The sequence below is a fragment of the Ambystoma mexicanum genome, chromosome 2q (genome assembly GCF_040938575.1).
Source record: "Ambystoma mexicanum isolate Mex_15411 chromosome 2q, UKY_AmexF1_1, whole genome shotgun sequence".
In the NCBI taxonomy this organism is placed as follows: Eukaryota; Metazoa; Chordata; class Amphibia; order Caudata; family Ambystomatidae; genus Ambystoma; species Ambystoma mexicanum.
In genome coordinates this window covers 1402906115-1402910767 of record NC_090924.1, presented here as the reverse complement: position 1 = coordinate 1402910767, position 4653 = coordinate 1402906115, and positions in this window count along the sequence as shown.

Below are 4653 nucleotides of genomic sequence, written 5' to 3'. Positions count from 1 at the left end.
TGACTGGTGGGAACAACCAGTCACCTTTGCTTTTTCTTCGCTCCAGGACACAGTGGTCGAATTGCCCATGCAGAGCACCTCGGCAACCGGATAGCCACTACCCCTGTACCGCGACCAAAAGGTGGTGCCTTGTGATGGACCACTCCGCGGCTGGTCTCTTCCCTGGTGGTGCAACGATCTTCAACTTTCCTTCGACGACGAGATCATCTCTTCTCTTGGCAAAGACCGGACGTGCATCCACCACCAGGAACAACTGCCCCCGCCGGAGCTGTCTCTCCACAAACAAGGTACTGTGTCCGCCTGGCTTCCCTTGTTGCCGGATAGAGTGGGGTGTCTTAATCCTCGCCTCTCCATAGGGTCGCCTCCAAGCTTCTAAAACGTTTTGTTCTGAACTGGTCCAATCTGCTTATAACAATCTGCGACAAAGACTCGAAGCGCATTTCCACTAAGAAACATTTTGGGACATATCGCCTTGCCTCTCTCCGAGTGGGCCTGGCCTCTGAACTTTGGAATCTACAGTGGTTCTTGTCTTCTTGCCTTACATCTTTGTTCTTACAAGTATTGGTATCGAGGTAATTTCTTAACCCGCCTTTTTCTCTCCCGTCCTAACGAATACTAGAGTGCCATCTATGTTAAAGCATACACCTCTGTCTGCAAATAAGTGATGCCGTTGAACCTAGACTTGTCGAACTATTGTTAGGGGGATTTATCTTTTTCTGATAGTAATTGCGATTGTAGTTGTTTTGCCGTATTAGTGCCAGAGTGTTTTCTATAGATGTGTCGTTATAAATAAATACCTTTATATCTTTACACCGAAGCCTTGTTGCGTGTTTGCTTGTCCTACTGTGTAGAATTGCCCTATGTTGTATACTCCACATACTGCCTAACTCTTCTTGAGAGAAGTCTGACTGCTCAGCCACACCTACCAAGTGAATCTGTGTGGTACAGACTGCTACCAAGTGGGTTTACTGCCAAACACCTGTAGTCCTAAACCATTTGCAGTGGTCCCAGAGGGAACTGCGCAGGTTTCTGCCTGACAACCCCCAACCCCCAGTAGTGCAGGGCACCCTCCACCAGGCCCCCACTCATGCCTCCCACCACCCCACCCCCCAGCAGTGCAGGGGCTCCCTCCACCAGGCCCCCACTCATGTCTCCCATCACCTCCACCCCCCAGCAGTGCAGGGCACCCTCCACCAGGCCCCCACTCATGTCCAACTCATGTCTCCCTGCACCCCCACCCTCCAGCATCCAGGGGCACCCTCCACCAGGCCCCCACTCATGTCCAACTCATGTCTCCCATCACCCCCACCCCCCAGCAGTGCAGGGGCACCCTCCACCAGGCCCCCACTCATGTCCAACTCATGTCTCCCTGCACCCCCACCCCCCAGCATCCAGGGGCACCCTCCAACAGGCCTCCACTCATGTCTCCCATCACCCCCACCCCCCAGCAGTGCAGTGGCAGCCTCCACCAGGCCCCCACTCATGTCTCCCATCACCCCCACCCCCCAGCAGTGCAGGGGCACCCTCCACCAGGCCCCCACTCATGTCTCCCATCACCCCACCCCCCAGCAGTCCAGGGCACCCTCCACCAGGCCCCCACTCATGTCTCCCATCACCCCCACCCCCCAGCAGTGCAGGGCATCCTCCACCAGGCCCCCAATCATGTCTCCCATCACCCCTACCCCCCAGCAGTGCAGGGCACCCTCCACCAGGCCCCCACTCATGTCCAACTCATGTCTCCCATCACCCCCAATCCCCAGCAGTGCAGGGCACCCTCCACCAGGCCCCACTCATGTCTCCCATCACCCCCACCCCCCAGCAGTGCAGGGGCACCCTCCACCAGGCCCCCACTCATGTCTCCCACCACCCCCAACCCCCAGAAGTGCAGGGGCAGCCTCCACCAGGCCCCCACTCATGTCTCCCATCACCCCCACCTCCCAGCAGTGCAGGGCACCCTCCACCAGGCCCCCACTCATGTCTCCCATCACCCCCACCCCCCAGCAGTGCAGGGGCACTCTCCACCAGGCCCCCACTCATGTCTCCCATCACCCCCACCCCCAGCAATGCAGGGCACCCTCCACCAGGCCCCCACTCATGTCTCCCACCACCCCCACCCCCCAGCAGTGCAGGGCACCCTCCACCAGGCCCCCACTCACGTCCAACTCATGTCTCCCTGCACCCCCACCCCCCAGCATCCAGGGGCACCCTCCACCAGGCCCCCACTCATGTCTCCCACCACCCCCACCCCCCAGCATCCAGGGGCACCCTCCACCAGGCCCCCACTCATGTCTCCCACCACCCCCCAGCAGTGCAGGGCACCCTCCACCAGGCCCCCACTCATGTCTCCCACCACCCCACCCCCCAGCAGTGCAGGGCACCCTCCACCAGGCCCTCACTCATGTCTCCCATCACCCCCACCCCACAGCAGTGCAGGGGCAGCCTCCACCAGGACCCCACTCATGTCTCCCTGCACCTGCAACCCCCAGCAGTGCAGGGGCACCCTCCACCAGGCCTCCACTCATGTCTCCCACCACCCCCACCCCCCAGCAGTGCAGGGGCAGCCTCCACCAGGCCCCCACTCATGTCTCCCATCACCCCCACCCCCCAGCAGTGCAGGGGCACCCTCCACCAGGCCCCCACTCATGCCTCCCATCACCCCTACCCCCCAGCAGTGCAGGGCACCCTCCACCAGACCCCCACTCATGTCTCCCACCACCCCCACCCCCCAGCACTGTGGGGCACCCTCCACCAGGCCCCCACACATGTCCCCCAGCCAACATGTCATCACAATCTAGATCTCTGGCCCTTATGGTCAGCCTCCAAATGCCAAACACCCACCCGAGTATTGTATCCACCCACTTAGAAATGGCAATAACATGATAGAACCCCAATTGCAAGTTTGGAAATGAACACATGTCCCTCACATACACCCAATGGGTGTCAGTGAATGTCAAAACCCATATCATGATATGCATGAAACCAATGAGATGATACTACACATTGAAGTTTGAAGAAAAAATATGTATTAAAAGAAACATAAATTGAATCAAAAATAAACAAACAATAATGGAAATTTGAAAAAAATAAACCAGCAGGTCCGTGAAATAATGCAAAACCACAAATCATAATCCAAAGGAAAGGTGTCCAAAGTCACAGTCCACAAAAGTTAATCCAATGGAAAATTAAAATCGAAAACCATTGCTCCAGGGGTAAATCATAAAAAAAAAATGAAAATCCAAAAGTCAACTATATACAGATAAACAATCCAGGGTCCATGATCCCAACCGAAGAAATGAAACCTATCTAATAACACTACCTAAAAAAAAAAACTATATACAAAAAAGTGGCCCATTGTCCAAAAGGTCCAAAAAAAATGCAAAACCAAAGGAAACCTAACACTAACTACAGAACTATTTACAAGGGCAGCGGGCTAGTCCGACGGCTCACTTTGGGATTTTTCCGGGCCAGGGCATCATCGAACTCCTGCTCAATGTCCCAGAGGCGGTCCTCCTCCATGGCCCCGATGGTCCGCAGGGCCGTCCACATGTCCACCCCAAACTCCCTGCGGATTGCCTCGAAGCACTCGGCCCGCCTCAGGGCCCTCCTCCGCCCTGACCATCGTGAGCCGTGCCTCTTCCGCCCGCTGCCGCTCCGCATCTATGGCGTGGCCCAACCGCTGCCACACGGAAGACACTTCCCATCCTGGGTCCTCCTGCCCTCCGGCCGAAGCCTGCCCCTCCGATGTCGAAGGCCCCGAGTCATCATGGCTTCCACCACGTTGCTGCTGCTGCTGTGCCTCTGCCCGTGCACTGCCTCCTGCTGCCTGCACATCCTCTGCTGGCTGGGGTGCAGTCGTTGATGTGGCCACATCTGCTGGACGCCCGACTCCCGACTGTGGCAGGGATGCCTCCTCCACCGGCCTGGCCGCACCATCAGAGGCAGCTCCACAGGGCACCCAGGTGACTAATGGGTGGGAAGATGGCACGGAGGATGACTGGCGCATAGGGGGTTCAGTTGAGGAGGGGGTCGTAGCAAGCCCCATCAAACAGAGGAATCCGGCCTGGGTGACCTGTCCCAGTAGGCCGACGCGGTCAACGAGCCATTCGAGATGACGTGCAGTCTCCTCATGAAAAGACTGCAGGTCACCTCGCATGGCCCATTGACGCAACGCCACACCAGTCAGGACAGCCTCAACCCGGACCCGGATAGCCACGTCCGCAGGCAGAGGAAGGCCAGTTGTCGTGAGCTCATCCCCTGCCTGAAAACGGGTCTGGACGTAGGCATCCCTGCTGGTGCAAGATGATGCAGTGACAGGATCAGGGACAGGATTGCACACAGGCACCTCCGCAGCGACCTGTGCTGCCTCCTGTCCCTGGTCCTGCACTGCACCACTAGCACAGTGGAATCCCCACCTCCAGACCCTGTCTCTGTTGCTAGCATGGCCTCCTCCTCCACCAAACCCCCCACCAACCTGGATGACTCTGTGCCATCTTCCCCCGTTGGGCCCTGTGGGGTCCCAGCTGCCCCTTCTGCTGCCGAGGAGTCCAACTCCGACCTCCGCCTCTTGGACCTCCTCCCGGCAGCTGCGGCCTGGGACGCTGCACCGAACTCCTCACTCCCCGACGAGATCACAACCTGGGAGGGGAGCTGGGC